This window comes from Podarcis liolepis, assembly GCF_965112155.1.
Source record: "Podarcis liolepis genome assembly, chromosome: 6".
In the NCBI taxonomy this organism is placed as follows: domain Eukaryota; kingdom Metazoa; phylum Chordata; class Lepidosauria; order Squamata; family Lacertidae; genus Podarcis; species Podarcis liolepis.
Window position 1 is genome coordinate 63,968,291 of NC_139559.1, and position 17,435 is coordinate 63,985,725.

General features: G+C 39.5%; 1 protein-coding gene and 1 long non-coding RNA gene across 13 annotated transcripts in view; one reads left to right on the top strand and one right to left on the bottom strand.

Annotated features, from left to right (window-relative positions):
* The window catches only part of LOC310710105, a 105,975-nt gene extending 89,349 nt beyond the window's left edge, over nt 1-16,626 (top strand). For 2 of the 11 annotated variants that reach the window (XR_014527796.1, XR_014527797.1), the window contains 3 exons: nt 7,191-7,357; nt 8,025-8,235; nt 8,370-9,754. This is a non-coding gene — a long non-coding RNA (uncharacterized lncRNA). Of the gene's footprint in view, nt 1-7,190; nt 7,358-8,024; nt 8,236-8,369; nt 9,755-11,212; nt 11,394-16,611 lie in introns of those variants that run through there. The other 9 variants (XR_014527798.1, XR_014527801.1, XR_014527792.1 and 6 more) reach the window with 8 other exon arrangements.
* NEGR1 (neuronal growth regulator 1) overlaps nt 1-17,435 on the bottom strand; it is a 444,891-nt gene that overhangs the window by 22,796 nt on the left and 404,660 nt on the right. The window lies entirely within an intron of this gene.

Consider the following 17,435-nt stretch of genomic DNA (forward strand, 5'->3'; position numbering starts at 1 on the left):
AAGTATATATGCATACTTGTCAAGTATCTATTCCTACTCCTACCTGTATAAAACTTCAAATTTTTTTAAAGCTGCATTACATAAAAATATTTAAACTGGAAAGATAACTTTTAAACATCATTTTTGGTGATGAATAAAGGAGAACAAACTACCCTCTATTACTGTCTATTGAGAAAAAGAAATATAGCCCTAAATGGCACGGTATCAGAGTACACTGAGAAGCACCTCCTTCCACATGGTTTTACCCCATATGCTCTGTTCAGCATGTGAGGTCTTGCTTCAGATTCCTTGGCTATCTGAGGTGGAATGGGTGCTGACAAAATGCAGGGCATTTTCTGAGGTGATGTTCACCCGGTGGAATCTCCTTTTTGTTGAGGATCTGCCTATCCTTGACACTATATGCTTTCAGGAGCTTGAACAAACCTGGTTATGTAAAAAGGCCTTTTCACTTTTATGGGCATGCTAATCGTGTCCCACGGGGGGCCTCCCCACTATTTTGCCCATACATTATATTTTGGCCTTAGGACGGGATGATTTGCTGTTTGCAGGAATTTCTGGCTTCCTATGTATTATTGTATTATTATGAATGCTGTTTAATGTGGGTTTCATTTTATGTTGCCTTACATTTTATTATTGTAAGAGACCCAGGGTTCTTTTTAAAGGGTGGGCAGGATATGAACTTTTAAAATACATACATTGCAATTATTAATGCAAACCAATTACACAACACATGGCTTTTTCAAAGGTGTTTGTATAAACCACGAATATTAAAAGAACCACAGACTTCTGTATTTGGACTTAACTTAAAACTTAACCATATGCAGGGACTGAAACAGACAGAGGATAGCTGACTGAAGGTCAGAACATATTTTTTCAAAGTAGAGACAGAAGACAACAAACTCTGCATGTCAAAAATGTTTCTTAAGAGGAAAGATTGGATGATAATGGAGTTCTGAAGTCCCAATCGAGCCCTACAGATAAAATCTCTAAATATTATACTTTAGTTGAGGATTTATGACTTTTTAGAAGCTGGACAACCGTCTGTATAAAAGCAGTGAATTAGAAAGCGTTGGCTTGAGATAGGAGACCTAATCTACTCAGAAAGTGTCACAACAGAATTACGAGTGTTTACACCAGATGAAAGTGTGTCAAAATGGAAAAAACCCACACACTATAATTTATGGTTTCAAGGCCAAAATATGATAATTGAAACAGTGACCTTGGGAGAAGATCAAACGATGGAATGCAAAAAAGACCCGAACTGAAGAAACCTAGAATTGATATTCTTATATAAGTTTCTATTCATTCATCATGACTCAAACCAACAACTTGATTGATCCAGTTCAAGTAAAGTAATTTAGAAAAGGAAGGCGTGTCAAGTCAACCACATAAGCAAGGAAGAAGGGGGAAGAAAAGAAGGAAAGTGGGGGAAGAAATATCCCACCCCCCAAAAAAATAAAGAAGTGCTCAGAAGATTTAAAATTTAGTTTAAAATATAGGCAGATGATATTCTCATTCGTGTGTGTGTGTGTGTGTGTGTGTGTGGGTGTATATATATATCTGCAACCCAGAAACTACTTCAGGGACTGGTTCAGAAATAGTTAAGGCGTGAGTTCAAATGAAATATATTCTCTCTTTCTTCAAATTACATGTCTTGAATGGAGTCTTTGTGATGAGAAATGGAGGTATTTAGGTCCATGCACACCTGTACCAGTAAGAATGATGCTAATTTATTAGCCTAATCTACAGGCTATTTAAGCTAATGTATTTGAACTTCAGCCATCATACTCACCAAACTCAATGAGGGTAAACTACATTAAATCCAAATATTTCATATTAGGCTATGGATGAGATAAGGTACCCATGCTGAGCAGCTGAAGAAAAAGTCTAGATAATTTTCACTGAAAGTTTTGCATCTTCAAAAAAAATTTGGTTGGTTGGCATCTGTCTGTTTCGGGGACAATGGAAGAGTGCATCATTGTAGCTGAAGACAAACGGACTTCACGCCTGAACCACCATTTTGTGATTGATGGGCCAAAGTAATATTTAGTTTGGTCAAGCAGGCCCTAGGGGTACAGAGTCCAAGAACCTCTTATCTAGTCAGATTTGACAGAGAACATAACTCAGACTATTACACATATAAATATTTGAAACACCAACCAGACTTTTCATATTGAGACTCTTGGGAACTCAATGCATAAACACTGATTCCTTCTGCTGTTAGAAGCCATTCTGTGCTTGAAACACAATTAACATCTAAAAACCTTATGATTCACTTCTACCCAGTAATAGATTACCAGTATTTACAAATCAGCCCATCTGAAAAAGCAATCCAAATAAATCACACTAATATGGCTACATTGAGGCATATCACACACTTTAAAGATGTTGGATTAACAGTGACTTAATTTTTAAAAATTGTACTGTGTTATCAGGCACATACAGATACCCCAAAGGTTATAATTTTGAACATTGGTATAATAATCTGATGCAGAATGAAAGACTGAAATGTCAGGCTGGGGGTGGGTGGGATTGGTTTGGGTTGTTGTTTTGCTTGGCTATGCTAGCTGAGCCAGACACCTAATGGCTGCTGAATATGCATTTGGGATGGAGGCATACTGGAAGTATCCCCTCTAGTTAAGTCAAGTGGAAAGCTCTAAACTGGATTGTTCTAAGGAAGGAGCAGGGTTGAGTCAGCCTGGGACCTAGTGGACCCTGAGCTAGTCTCACAGCCACCAGAGGCCCAGCATAGAGATCAGAGAGCCCGATCATCCTTCCCCCCACCCCACTTTCTGCCATAGCCGCTGAGACTAGCAGGGCTGCAGATATGCTGGGGAGTGGCGTCACTCCGTCACTCCTCACAGACCTGTCAGAAGCACACATTTTGGACAGCAACCTTTCATCACTGAGTTGAACTAAAGATTTGTGAGATGGGAGAATATTACACCAACTGCCCCCCAAATTCATTCTGCTTGAGCACAGGCAACAGCCATTCTTTCATCTTGATTAAGTGAAAGCACGTTAAGCTGACTGTATTTGAAATTATGAATTTTCTACTGTGTATATAAATATAGCACAGGTATAGTAACACTGGCCTGATCAATTGCTTTGAGAGCGATCTTGAGCCATAAGACAAATTCGGCTCTCAGATTTATGGCTACTTGCTTCTCTGTACATGGCATAAAAATGAAAACAATGAATAGTCAAATTCTATCATGGTATAATGAGAATGTATTATCCCATAAAGTTCTGCAGGTAAGGTACATACATCAAACCCTCATTTTAAATTTTCTACAGCTGCACTTTGCTCAGATTGTACAGACTACGCAGTAAATTTCACATGATAAGCGTTTTGTCAGATTTTATCTTCCCTTGCCCACAAAGCAATTTTTATTTACATTCAACATTCAACTCACTATGGCCTAAAATTACTGTCCTAGAATGTCAGTAATAAAAAAAAAGTTCCTTCCAAGTTCAGTTTTAAAATATGGAATGGAAGAAATAGGAAATGAATGTATGGATTCAGGGGAACTTGAAAAAGTTGAGGCAATCAAAAAAGGCATGAAATTTCAGTTTTTGTTTTATTTTATGCCCTTTAACCAGTATCCTTGAAGTAAATTTTCTGCCCTTGAAGAGAAGATGGGTTCTAAACATAACAATAATGTTGGAAAGTCACATATATTGGTAGCCTCTCGGGTAGGTCTTTTTCTGACACCTGGAGTTTCTGGAGTGAAAAAAGGTGAATATTTGTTACACTAGGTGCATGTTTGTGGACATGTTTACTGCAGATTTTAAAAATATTTACATTATTATTCACTTCTACTAGTAAAAATAAAACTGCACAAATAAGTACATACCTAGATAAAACAAAGCTAAACCTTAAATTTGTGACTGTAGTACTTCCCCATCAACCCAACTTATCCAAACAATTTGTTGTGGCTCAGTTTGTATCAGTGCCACACAGCTGTAGATTTATGCAGTGGTTCTGTTTGGTCACAACTCAACACACGTATTGTAAATATATATTTAGGAAGGCATAGTACTTGTAATTTCTATAAACATTCACATTCATATATTCACCAGTTATTTTGAAAAGTAACTAAATGTGGAATTCTTATCTTTTAAATGCCGTACCAATTGTGTTTTAGGAAAGCTGATTGAGGCAAGAGCAGGTGGTATGCTTTGTCAGAAAAACTAATTTTTGTTTTAAAAAGGGTACATATGTCGAATTTCATCTGCCATAATTAGACAGAAGGCTTGGTTACTGCTGTATGTTTAGCTTTTGACAAGTTAAGAGCCTCCAGATTATTAAACTAAATTGACTTGGCTTGTCGACTGAAAGCTGAGATAACATACGCTGCATAGTAACAGAACTCTTCAGTGGGAAAAGTTGTTCTCTCAATAAAATTTTAGAGACACCATCATAAAAAATGTTGAATTGGATATCTGAAGTCAAACCAAAATGTAGTTTGAATTTCTCTCTCAAGGTATTATCTAGTCAAGAAAACTCAGTTGATTAAAATCATGATCACCTCAGCAGTCTCTAGTGATCTAGTGGCTGCATTTCATTCACAAAATAAAGGGATTCAAACTATGTTCCATATCAGACAAAGTACATCAGAAAGGGATTGTAATTTACAGTTCACAGGCAATTATTATTATGTAAATAAAAAATATCAATAAGCACTCTTCTCTTTTTGAACAATAAAAAGCTCCAGGGACAATGCTATAGGGCTTCACTTATTTTTGGATGAAAGGTCACTGGAAACATGGGGCGAGATCCAATGCAATGTTAGTGTAAGAAGTTGAAGAGTTGACATTGTTGCACATCTGGCAGAACGTGGTAACACAAGCTCCCCTGTCTCCAAGTATAACTGCGGTTGCACTACAGTGGTACCTCAGGTTACAGACGCTTCAGGTTACAGACTCTGCTAACCCAGAAATAATACCTCAGGTTAAGAACTTTGCTTCAGGATGAGAACAGAAATCACGTGGCGGCAGCACAGCGGCAGCAGGAGGCCCCATTAGCTAAAGTGGTGCTTCAGGTTAAGAACAGTTTCAGGTTAAGAACGGACCTCTGGAATGAATTAAGTTCTTAACCAGAAGTACCACTGTATAGGTAAAGATAAAGGATTCCTGGATGGTTAAGTACAGTCAAAGGAGACTATGGGGTGTGGCACTCATCTCGTTTTCAGACCGAGGGAGCCAGCGTTTGTCCCCAGACAGCTTTCCGGGTCATGTTGCCAAAATGACTAAACTGCTTCTGGCGCGACGGAACACCCATGACAGAAGCCAGGGCGCACGGAAATGCCATTTACCTTCCTGCCACAGTAGTACCTATTTATCTACTTGTACTGGTGTGCTTTTGAACTACTAAGTTGGCAGGAGCTGGGACAGAGCAACAGGAGCTCACCCCATCACATAGATGCACTATAGTAGGGCAAACCAAAACCATGTCCTCCAGATGTATGAAACTACAACTCCCATCAGCCCCAGCTAGCATGGCCAATTGCTGGGGGATGGGAGTTGTAGTCCAAAACATCTGGAGGGCATGGGTTTGGCTAGCACCACACCATGTATTTCTCAAACGCAAGACACTCCCAGGATTTGGCTGCTGCACAGTGCCAAGAATAGGGATCCTACTAGCAGAATGGCTGTTGTACAAACAGGCTGTCAAAACTACAATGGTACCTCAGGTTAAGTACTTAATTCGTTCCGGATGTCTGTTCTTAACCTGAAACTGTTCTTAACCTGAAGCACCACTTTAGCTAATGGGGCCTCCTGCTGCTGCGCCGCCGCCGGAGCCCAATTTCTGTTCTTATCCTGAAGCAAAGTTCTTAACCTGAAGCACTATTTCTGGGTTAGCGGAGTGTGTAACCTGAAGCGTATGTAACCTGAGGTACCACAAGTGCCAGATAATTCTAGCCTGTAAAACCAGTTTCCCCAAAACAAACAGTATTCTCTTGGAGCACCTTTCGGTTAACTGCAGTCATCCTCAAATCTCAGACCAGTTTCTTTCCGACTACAGTGGAACTAATTGCCCAGCATCAACCAGCCCATCAATCCATCAGTCAATTTGCTTACTTTCTTTACATACACAAACAAACCAGATTGCTGATCTCAGCTCCACACTGCCTGAATAGTGACTAGGAAGACAGACCTGGAAACATTGTCCATATTTAAAGCTCCTCTGCTGCTATAATTTAGATTTTCTATATCTTACCTAACATATATATACTGTACATTATGGTAATTCCACATTTTTTAAAAATAAAATGTATGAAATATATGAAAAAAAATGTTATAAATGAATCATGTACCAAAGGAAAATACATTAATATATTTTTATTGTGCGGCCGTTTTATAAAATAACATTTTAAAATGCCATTTTCCTACCAGACACCACACAGTAACTTCTCATTTCAATATATGCAGCATCATTTGTAGCCGATTGCCCTCACACTACTTTCAAACCCAAAGTACAGTGGTACCTCGGGTTACAGATGCTTCATTTACAGACTCCACTAACCAAGAAATAGTACATCGGTTTAAGAACTTTGCTTCAGGATGAGAACAGAAATCGTGCAGCGGCGGCAGCGGGAGGCCCCATAAGCTAAAGTGGTACCTCAGGTTAAGAACAGTTTCAGGTTAAGAATGGACCTCCAGTAAGAATTAAGTTCTTAACCTGAGGTACCCTGTCAAAGCACATTTAACTGTAAATCCCTGTTATAAGATACTACTTTTTCTAGAACTACAAAAAACAACAACCAGCAACTCTATCTACTTGAACACAGTGGTTTCAGCATTAAATCAAGCCTTCAGCACTTGAAAACAACAATGGAAAAATAAATGAGATTTATCCGATTTATTGTGAGTGGTATATTGGTAAGAATGGGACTGCATAATGAGAGTCCAAGGATGAAGACCTAAAGGGAAGAATGGGGTTGAAAAAACAGATCACTATATACTCCCACAGTAGACCTCCCATGAGTTCTTGTACAGCATGATACATATTAAGTTGACAGCAAATTCTGCAGGTATATGATCCATGTTAGGAAAGGTAGCTCATGAGGGAGAAAGAAAGACAGGACAGAAATTCTGTTTTCCATTGTCTCTTGGCATGGCTTGTGTCATTGTCACATATTTTCCTTTGTATGTAAATATGGAATGCATTGACTTCTATTTTTTAGAGACCCCTTTTCAGAGACAGAAAGATCTGCAAGCTTGACTGCTTCAAGAAAGTGTTGGCATTTTAAAAATTCTTGGAAGTATTTCAGAGGCGAATTGTTTAGAAGACTCAAATAAAAATTCCAGTAATGATGACAGAAAAATGGGGAAATTGCACACTTTACGACAGGTAATTCTCAATACCGTTGCTCATTATAGCCTGTTTTTATCAAAATGTGGAGAGTTGACCATCGTTAATCTAACTAAATATAAAACATGCAACACACATTTGAGGAAGACACTAGGTCAACATAAACATTTCCCTACTTCATACTACCTAAAGGAAAACAAGCAATTATTTTTACGGCCTTTGCTGTGCTTTAAATACTAATGATGATTTACAACCAAGGAGAAAAGAGGCTGATTTTCTTCAGTTTGCAAGACTAAAGATAGATAGATAATATCCTAGAATGAGATCAGAGAACCTACCCCTGAAAAAAATATTATTTAGACTGTTATTTGTTGCTTAGTTGTCATATCCACACACCCAGAATGATATCTGACAACCATGTGGGGTTTGTCCTAGCTTTATTAACAACAGATCTGAAACAGGCAGAGAAACAGCAGCTTAGAAGTATGGATGGTATAAATCTAGCCAGCTAGCAGAAACTGCTAACTGGCTGAGAAAGGGCAGTATTTGCCCCACACTTAATCTTCATTCTGTAGGCATGTCGGAAGGGCAAATCTAGTTCCCGCTAAATGTGGCAGAATGGCATCTTTGTACTTGAAATGTTAACCAGCCTTTCCCCCATTTTCTCCCCTGAATTGTTCCACTGAACCTGGAATGCTATGTGCAGGAGTTTTTGCTTTTTGCAGCTGTGGGACCTGGAAACGGAACTCTAGACACCCTGGGCATCAGCTTAAGAGAACCGAGTGCTGGAGAAAACTGACATTTTGCTTCACAAGATATAGATCTATTTGTGGATCCCAGAGTCACCATGCATACACCCTATGTTCTGCTTCTAACATAGATGAGATGAGAACTATGTGCCTTCAAGGCAGACTGAGGTAAGATATTTAGAATTCAGGAATGCTTAATTAATACTTCTGATGATATAGTGATGGTATATAATTTATTGTGTGACTCATCCATCTCTCTCTCTCTCTCTCTCTCTCTCTCTCTCTCTCTCTCTCTCAAATAGGTAGATATTTGAATGCTCAGAGAAACCCTGAGGTTTGCAGAAGTACCAAAACACATAAAAGCCTTAAGGAGACACACAGACCCCCGAAAAGCTCAACAGTGGGGCTTGAACATGTACAGTGAACATCAGGAGCATGAAATGTTGGGTATCTGAAGGTGGGAGAGAGCAGGAGAAGATACACTGCAATGTTTTCTTGCAGGTGTTCATTGTATGTATTGTATACACACACTGACACCTCAATACAGTTTCTTTACTCTATTTATCCACTAGCCCTGTGTCTCTGTGTGAAGTCCAGCCTGCAATCCTGGGATGGTATCAGTCAGATGTTTGTTGTTTGTAGCCAATGGCCATTACAATGTAAACCAAACAAAGCAAGTAAACCAAAACTAAGTTAAATATATAGGGTTGTTCAGAGTCCTTCTCAGAGTAGGCTCATTGAAATAAATGAACCTCAACCAGTCCTGTTTATTAATTTCAGTGAGTCAACGCTTAGTAGGACTAGCATTGAATATCACCCACAGATTTTTGGAAATGCAAGTTGTAAAAAAATAAATAAATTCCTCAAATCACTGAAAATCATTAAAATTAAAAATCCCCTTGGCAGTCTCCATGGGTCAAAAAAGTGGCCGGTGATTTTCTCACTGCTCAGTGAATATAAAGCTAGCCTATAGGTAGAAAACTCAACTACATCATCCAGTAAACACCTAATTTTGAAGTAATCTGATTGGCCCTCTAGAAAATTCTGAAATAAATAAAGGAATCTATTTTTAGGTGAATTGTACAAAGGACAATACAGGATATGGTAAACAATGCCTGATTCACATATACAGGTCATTTATTGGCCTGTTTAAGAATTAATTAACTCAGATATTCTCTGGGCATAGTTTGAAACCTAATCTGAGTAAACACATGTCTAATAGGAAAGAAAGGTTAATTCCTGCAAATAAGCAGCCCTTTTATGGTTGGATTTAATTTTAATATACAAAAACGAGGGCTTAGAATTCTTCATATATTCAAAGTTCATTTTGGCATCTTCAGCAAACCCCCATATCGTGGATCTTATGGCCAAAATTGCCCCAAGATTATAGGGGAAATTGAATAACCAAGCCATTACAACATTGTGCTCAGCCTTCTTTACTCTGCAGGTCTAAAAAACCCCCAGTTTGGGTAGCTGTTTTCTTACATTAGTGAAAGTCCCCCCCTACCCCCCCAGCAATATTTTAAAAGACATATTTGCTGTGTAAGAAACAGCAGCTAGTTTATTCAAGGAAGTAAGTGCCCTTTCCCCCCATGGTCTATGAAATCAAAGGCAAATGAGAGATAAACAAATGCAATATGATGTTTGGACATCTAACGTATTTTTTGAATAAAACTAAACACTGATCGATTGTGCTGTGTGCCTTGTTGAAGCTGGCCTGATATGGGGAGAGGATTTGGTTCTCTTTGCCCTTTTGTTCTAACTTACCTAAATGATATAATATACCTATTTCTGAGGGTCCTTGGATGATAGGCCCTAGCTAGTGTTGGAACTTACTGGTAGAGGAGCAATTGGTCTTAAAGATGTTCCCACATGGTTTGGAATCCATGGTTTGGAAATGGAAGGTAACATTCAAATGGCCACCATATTGTGCAGAAAATCAGCACTACCCACTTTATTTATGACTGCATGGCAGGGATAGCCAATGTGGTGCCCGTCAGAGATTGTTGGACTGGAACTCCTATCCTGCATGGTCAATAATTAATGGAATTGGAGTCCAGAAGCATCTGGAGGGCAGCACACTTGCTAGTTCTGGTGATTAACATTGCAGTTCAAAATATTTTTCTCCTGTTGGTGGCTTGAGAATCAAATATCGCTACATAAACCTTCCCACCAGAGCCCTTTATTTCACTATTGGTGATTTCATATCCATGGCAATGGGCACTTTTTAGTACGTCAGATTTTGAGCTTCGGGCGAGTCTTTGCTAAGCTAGGGATGTATGACCATGCCTCATTCCATTCCAATATTCATTTGCACTTTCATTTGTTATTTTCCATTCAGCTGCAACTGGTCTATTTTGCACAAGTTTGTGTTCTATTTCATCGTATGCATGTGCAGATACAGTGGTACCTCGGGTTACATACGCTTCAGGTTACATACGCCTCAGGTTACAGACTCCGCTAACCCAGAAATAGTGCTTCAGGTTAAGAACTTTGCTTCAGGATGAGAACAGAAATCGTGCTCTGGTGGCGCGGCGGCAGCAGGAGGCCCCATTAGCTAAAGTGGTGCTTCAGGTTAAGAACAATTTCAGGTTAAGAACGGACCTCGGGAACGAATTAAGTACTTAACCTGAGGTACCACTGTACATTTGTGGGTTGTGTGTGTGTGTTTTACATATTTTTTACTTAGCACACAATAGACATACATAGCTCAGCCATCAACAAATATTTACAAATTATTTACCTTCCCTGCGAGTCACTTTTCAAAGTTAATGAATTTCCAGAGTCCTGTTAGTCTTTTGCAGTAAAACCAACAGAGAGCCTTGCAATACCTCAGAGTTTATAGAATGGCTAATGGCCCAACAGAAAGCTATCTATTCAGAATTCCTATTGAATTCAATGGGGTTTGCTCCCAGGTAAGTATGGTTAGGATTGCAGCCACTTTCACAACCTTGATTTCACAGTACAGCATAAAATTATCCCTCTCTAAAGCATCAAAAACAAGAAAAGCAAAGAGGCATCTGCATATAACAACGAATATGTAAATAATGCATATTGCAAAAGAGTTTGCATATCTGTGTATAATGTGTGCATGTGAAAAAGTAACATTTGTTGAAGAGAGCTAATGTCAAATCTTTCATAGCAGGAGTCTGTGCAGCAATGGGGTTGAATGGGCAAACAGAAGGAAACTCACTTGATAGTCCGTTTTCAGTGGATTCATCTGGCATCCCTATGCTAAGCTTCCTTCCTAACATTTTATAAGCTTCTTCATCCTGGCTGTGAGGGAAATTGTTGGAGAGAGATACAAATAGATTTCCTCATGGATGGTAAGATGCCTGTTTTCCACCAACAGATTGTTGTACTGTCACATATCAAAAATACTGCAGTGTTCCCAACAGAAGATAAGCTGTTGAGAAAGGCATATGGCAGCTCAACCTCATGCTGCTTCGTATTAGTTAATGGTGTGAGACTTCTCCCATCAGAGTGGATCAATTTCCATTATTCGTAAACTATTTTCTCAAAGAAATCATAATAAACTTCCTGAATGGGTCCAAGTCTGAATATGAATGGTTAATTATATGACAAGGGAACCATAATGAAGTTCAGAGTTTTGAAACCTTCAAACACTGCCAACTCTACAAGTAGCTTCACCTACACCAGAAAGTAATTCCGATGATTGTTGGGTGGATAAAATACGATTTAAGTTCATTCTGTTGGCTAACTTTGAACAATTTCTAGTTAATAGTCTCATTCATCCCCACCCCCCACAAGAGGACTGGACCTTTAGCTTTTATTGTTAAAGTGAGTCACCAAGTCAATCGTACATCGACAAAGAAAATTAGAAAGCAAATTGTGGAGGCTTATTAGACAGATATGGAGGCACTGCTATTCCTAAGGTGGCCTAGCCCCTTATTAACTGTTCTGAAGCAAGCAGAAGGAAGGAACATGAGGAATTTCTTGCATCTTCCCTGCTGAAGAGATTTTCTCTCTTCCAACAGGAACAGTTTGCATTGAAAACTAAAAGTACAAGAGTTTAGTGAATAATGCCTTGTACCTTTAACAGCAGTGTGGCTGGCACAAATTAAACAGGGTAAGCCTTTCCTAGCATGGAAATACCATTATGGGGAAAGCTTCACTTGTTGACATTCTGCCTGTCACAAATCTCATTACTTGTGTGTAAACCAACCAACCTTATCCTTACCACCCAAACTAAAGCAGAATGCAAACTGCTGGAAGCTTCCATTGACAATTGTACTTCATTTAAATATGTTTTTGCCTTGTGGCTCTTATTTTCAAAAATCTCTGCAAAAAGTTCAAAGCATACAATAAAAGATGCAGTTCTGAGTGGTCACCTGAAACGTTTTCTAAACTTTAAAGTGGTACACTTATTCTTTTTTAAAAAAAACAACTAACTCCCCTTTGATTTAAGGAGGTAACTATTGCTCATCAACCTCCTGCTAACTCATTCATTCTAGGAAGCCACAATGTATTGATTTAAAGCACTAAACAGTTCTGGACAAACTCCATCCTACACTTTTAGCATCCCAATCAAGACATACTGGAGAAGGAGAAAGAGAAAAATTGTCTGAGTATTCCAATGTATATCTATAGGAAGAATATGACTAAAAGTATGTATAGGAAGTGTTTACCTACAAGAATAACAAGAGCCACTTTTGCTCAATTGCATGCTGGCAAATTCAGGTTGCAGAATTAAAATAGATTTGGCACTCCTACCTGCAAACCTGTGTCCAAAGAAGATTGGAATTTTTGCAGTATGGAAATCGATGTAAAGTCTGGAATAGCTCCCCACAAACAAATCAGAATGAATGTTTAATAAACAGCAGGTACCAGCAAACTCATAGTCCTTCCCACTACAGTGAGATGTATTGCACCTGTGTTTTAATTATAGTACTTACTTCTAAAGTTGCATCTATACACATAGATGTATATGCTTATGCACATTTTATCCTGTTGGTGATGCATTTCCTCTTTTTCAGCAGTGCGTAAGTGACCACCCTATGAAGGGCAGGAAATATGATTGTTTATATCCTAGATGTCTTAAAATGTTTATGTGAACATGGGTTTACTTTGACAGCAAGCACCTTGAAAATAAAACCAATGGCCTCATCTTATCCTACAACTCAATTCTTAGTCTTCATTTAGGCTGTTCCTGCTATGCCACTGTGCAGTGTTAATTCATCTCCATAGGGCTCAAACAGAGTTGAATGGAAGCTGTACAGCCACTCCCAGTGATTTCAGCAGCCCGAAAGGGAGGGCAGCGGCATCCATGATCAATACTCAAGTCTCACACATTTTCATAAGCAGCAGAATAAATTTGAGCAACCTGCCTCAGTTATATTTTGATAAATATGCCTAGCACAAAAGTGTCAGGTTATAACAATAGCTACAAGGTGATAAATTAAAGCGGGGACAAACATATTTCAACTCTAATATGCACTGCACATACTATCAGATGTTTATGCATATACTTCTGGCACTCTGCTTCTTCAACAATAATACCTTCATTTGTTAATGTCGTGTTGGAGAAAAGTAAGAGCATTTTAATGTGCGAGGATATTTTAACCGGGATACTAATTACTCTAATTTGATAGAATTTTGTTGCATTTGCATCCCTGTCAGTTATTTATGACTTACTATAGGTAATTAGGGCTCAGGAGTTGCATTTAGAATATTGTAAATAGCTTTAAAGGCATTAGCCAAACTCCTAATTGTTAAGGGGTGTGTGTGAATTTATTAGTAGCTTGCATGCAAAATATTTGTGCATTTGACCTTTTGTAAAACATTTCTTTCCACGTTTCTAAAAGATTGGCTTCTGAAATAATTTTTCCTCAAAATAAAGTGTGACATTGCAAACAACCTCTTAAAATGAAACAGCTCGTGAAAAGCTATGCATTCAATGGGAACTCTGGATAGTTCTCCTCCTGTATCGAGATCATTTCAATGGTTTGCCACATTTGGATATAGTCATCTTGCACTTTATAAATGATAGTAACTTACACTGAGCTTTGTATCTCTGGGTCTTTGCAACCATCACTCTTCTGAACTCAGCAGAGGATTTGAAGTTAAAATCTTTTTTTTATTATTATTCCTTAGGGTTGCTCTGTGTTAGGGATGGCCACGTCTGTAAATTTCAGTTTCTCTCAGTTTCTAAATTTTCCACTCTTAAGTTCAAAAAAATGCTTTTAAATATTCCTTATGGGCTGGCTCCGCATACAACCTAAATCCATACTCTCTGACTGTCCCAAAAATCCTATGAGTTACGGCAATTTGCTCACAATTCTAGCTACATTATTGCCCCACAGAAATCCTTTTTAAAAACAACACAACACAAACACACATTTCCCTGGTGGGGGCAGATACTAAAATTACCAGTGGGGCAGTAGGGAGCAGAGCTCTCATGCCAACCTATTTAACTTGGCAAAGGTAAAGGGACCCCTGACTGTTAAGTCCAGTCGCAAATGACTCTGGAGTTGTGGCGCTCATCTCGCTTTACAGGCCGAGGGAGCTGGCGTTTGTCTGCTCTGCAGACAGTTTTTCCAGGTCAGGTGGCCAGCATGACTAAGCTGCCTCCGGCAGAAAGGAACACGAAAACCAGAGCAGCGCATGGAAATACTGTTTAACTTCCCGCCGGAGCAGTACCTATTAATCTACTTACACTTTTTGGTGTGCTAGGCTGGCAGGAGCTGGGACCGAGCAATGGGAGCTCACCCCGTTGCGGGGATTCGAACCGCCGACTTTTTGATCGGCAAGCCCAAGGCTCAGTGGTATAGACCACAGCGTCATCCATGTCCCTACATAACTTGGTGCTTAAAGGCAATAGAGTGCTTAAAGGCAATAGGCAAACAACAGCTTACCCGGTCACACGGTGGGTAGCTGTTGTGACCTGTCACACTGGGCTCCTCTTCCTTGAGAGCAATGTTGGGGCTAGTTGGCTGGCTGTGGGGAATTCCCAGGCTGGCCACTGAAGATTGGTGGGCTTTTCCACAATCAGCTTATTCAAATCCTAGCCAATCTGGCACAGCCCGGTGTGTGGGGCTTGGGACGTACTGAAGTCCAGCTCTGGCCATCCCTGGGGGCCACTGTTGGCTGAAGGATGTGCTGCTTATGTAGGTGTACAGAAGAAGCTTCAGATCCCATTTGCCCTCAATGCGGCCATCATGTGCTTTTTCATGGCAGAACCATGCCAGCCAGCACCGTTGCTCTTGGGGTTCAGGCTCTTGGGGGCAGTATCTCCTTGTGGTGTGAACTGTAGGCTGTGTTCCCTGGGCAATCAGACTACAGCTGATATAATCACAGGAGTGTAGCTATTTTCATCCAATAAAAATTGGAGGATATGGAGCACTCTACTGAGGAACTGGTGAAGTTTATGGTCTTAGAGCCCAGGGGTTGTGTGTTTTTTCAGCCAGAACTCACTGGAACTCAGTTCCAGCACCTCTCAGGTGGGCACCATTGCTATTATAAGAGAACAAGGGAGGCATTCATGGTGAGTTCCAGCACCTCTTTTTCTGGAAAACAGCACTGTTGGAGCCTATTTACACCACAGACTAATTTAATAGTAAGGAGCTTTACTTTTCTATGGAGTCTAAGGATCTATAACAAGGAAGCAACCTCATCTGTTTCCAGCATTTGTGGGCAAAAGCCATGGCTCTGTCCGGACCACTTAACCATTCTGAGAATCTTGTTCCCATGACAAACAAGCAAGCAAATATATGCTTTCTACAATGATGACAACTTAAAAAGAGATGTAAAGGCGGTACCACAGATGCCTGCATGGATAAAGGGTCAAATTTTGTGAACTTTCCTTCTTTTGATTTGGGTGATTCGGACTTCATCCATGTGGCAACACCTGTGCCAAACATTATATTATGAGAGTGGTGGGGTGTGATGCATACACTCCCTTCTTCTTTTGGTCCAACATACATTTCAAGTGACCTCAAAAAATGGTTCCATTGGTATAAAATTGATAATTCCTTAGAAAAATTGAAACATAACATTGAAAGAAGCCACCTCAACCAACTCCCTGCCCAAAGAGAGGATAAATCATTCATCAGCTCCATCAGACTCTGTAATCCAGATCCAAAATGTGCCTCAAGAAGACAGAAATCACTTCAAAAACCTATTTACAGGGCAAATCAGCCCAAATGACTCGGGATCATTGTCCATCTGACATGTTGGAGATTAAATATTTCTTTTGGTCTTAGAAATGGAAGTCATTGATATCTAAAATGTGAGCAACCCCCCCCCCCCAAGTAATCCCAAGGGAATTCCAATTGGGTGCATTTTCACATGCCAATGACTGGTCTTTAGTTGTTTCAAATCACTTTGCCCCATGAGAGACTGTAGAGAATGTTCCCAGGTCCAGTGAGCCATTACTCTTTGTATCAAAGTAAAAACTACACAATAACCTTCAAACCTTTGTATAAATGTAATGTATGTTAAATGTTCCCTCCGATAAAACAGGAAAATGTGTGCTTTCTTTACATCTCTGATATAGTAAAAGTGGATCTTGTCTCTTCTCCATAGCTCACTATATTTGGTCTCCCCAAACAAAGCAATCCAAGTAGTGCAACAGATGGGCTGGACTGACATTGCTTCAAACCAAGGCTAAAGACATTCAAGAGAAGTTTAAAAGCCAATGCAGCAATACGATGACCAAGACGAATCGCCTGCCTCTGACACACCAGGAAGAATCTTTACACTATTTTTTAAAGTAGCTAACTTAAAACAAAGCAAGGATTATTTCAAATGAGAAGTGTAAAATCCTGTCAAATATCTCCAACACATATTGTGCTTAATTCTGCATATAAAAAGCGCACTGGCCTATTTTTCTTCTTGAGAGTATTTCCAGGGCACATTATGTTTAAACTTGCACATAACACTTCATGTATCATTGCACAACATAGTAACATTGAGAGTTGCCTTGTACAGAGTCGGGACATTGGCCTGTCTTGCTCAGTAATGTCTACCCTGACAGACAGGTAAAGATGTCAGGGCTGGAAAATGGCACTTTCTGCAAGCAAGGCATGTGTTCTTTCACTGGGCTATGGCACTTCGCCAACTTATTTTCCATACTAATATATTTCTCCCTAACACATAAAAAGAAGGAAGTGAAAAGCAAGATACAAAGCATTTAGGGAACCTTGCCCCCATTCCAAATGTGACCTAATAGTGCAGTCCTAAATATAAATTTACAGGTTAGATTGTAGGGATGTTTCCAAAGTGTCATTTTACTACAAGTTTTGAGAATCACACATTCAGAAGCCTCAGTGGAATGTGTGCCAGTAGTGTGCATATGAATGAGAGAAAGTTCCACACATTATGTGCTTGATGGACTCAAGAATAAAGCA